General features: G+C 42.8%; 1 pseudogene; it reads right to left on the bottom strand.

Moving 5' to 3' along the window:
- Positions 1–334: 334 nt before the first annotated feature.
- Positions 335–1,176, bottom strand: LOC109267667 (tubulin alpha-1A chain-like; annotated as a pseudogene).
- Between the last annotated feature and the right edge of the window lie 377 nt (positions 1,177–1,553).

Consider the following 1,553-nt stretch of genomic DNA (forward strand, 5'->3'; position numbering starts at 1 on the left):
TGTGAGAATATACACTGCTACATACAAATTAACTAATCAGAGCACAGCTTTTCAATGTTTAAAACAGAATAAGCTTCCCTATAAAAAGCAGCACTTTGGGGGCACCTGGGTGGCTTAGTCGGTTAAGCGTCCGACTTCAGCTCAGGTCATGTTCTTGCGGTTTGTGGGTTTGCGCCCCGTGCTGGGCTCTGTGCTGACAGCTTGGAGTCTGGAACCTGCCTCGGATTCTGTGTCTCCCCTCTCTCTCTGCCCCTCATGCTCTGTCTCTTTCTGTCTCTCAGTAATAAATAAACGTTAAAAAAACTAAAATAAAAAGCAGCACTTTTGTGACATTTTAATATTCCTCTCCTTCTTCACCTTCTCTTTCAACAAAATCCACACCAACCTCCTCAATCCTTCTTAAGAGCAGCCATATCCTCATGGGCCTCAGAATGCTTTCCTGTGTCCATGCCTTCACCACATAACAGGCACACTTGGCATATATTAGGTCAAACTTGTGGTCTGGGCGAACCCAGGCTTCAGCAATGGCTGTGGTGTTGCTCAGCATACACACAGCTTGCCAGGTACCAGGTACCAGGTACCACAGTGGAAGGCTGGTAATTAATGCCAACTTTGAAGTCTGTGGAGCACCAGTCCACAAACTGGATGGTATCCTTGGTCTTAATGGTGGCAATGGCAACACTGTCATTCTTTGGTCACCATGTTGCCATGGTACAACAGATAGCAAACCGTGTATTTACTGTGACGAAAGTCACATTTCGCCATCTGGTTGGCTGGCTCAAGGCATGCATAGGTGATCTATGCTACAGAAAGCTGTTCATGGTAGGCTTTGTAAGCAGAGACGTCAGGAGCATATGAGGCTAGAGGGAAGTGGAGTCAAGGATAGGGCACCAGGCTGGTCTGGAATTCTGTCATATCAACATTTAGGGCTCCATGAAATCTGAGGGAAGCAGTGATGGAGGACACAATTTAATCTGTTAACCTATTGAGGTTAGTGTATGTTGCACCTGTTTCACTGAAGAAGGTGTTAAAGAAGTCATCTCCTCCCCCAGTGGTCTTGTCACTTGGCATTTGACCACTGGACTGGATGCCATGTTCCAGACAATAGAGCTCCTGGCAGGCATTGCCAGTCTGGACATCAGCCTGGCCAATATGGGTAGAGATGCACTCACACATGGCTGCTGCTTTGTGGCTGTCAAGAAGATGGCAACCAGGTAAAGGAGAGACTGTTGCTTCTTAACAGCCTGACTCTTAGGCGATCAGTGTAAGAAAATATTTTAATGGAAATCAAATATTTTAATGGAAATATTTTAATAGAACACTATATGTCTTTCTTCTAGCTTAAGGAATAAAATATTATGAATAAAATCAAAACTCATTGTCATAATGGACACATTTCTCCCTTATGAAAATATATGATCACTATACTGATTTGGGGATTTATCATTCCCATACGTAACTATATATAGCTGATATATATCCTATCTTTATATTTCTACCTACACAAAATTGTTGTGTCAATATATAAATTAATTGCAAAATCCTCCATGTAT

Source organism: Panthera pardus, unplaced genomic scaffold (assembly GCF_024362965.1).
Source record: "Panthera pardus isolate Hobbes unplaced genomic scaffold, ASM2436296v1 HiC_scaffold_2, whole genome shotgun sequence".
Lineage (NCBI taxonomy): Eukaryota > Metazoa > Chordata > Mammalia > Carnivora > Felidae > Panthera > Panthera pardus.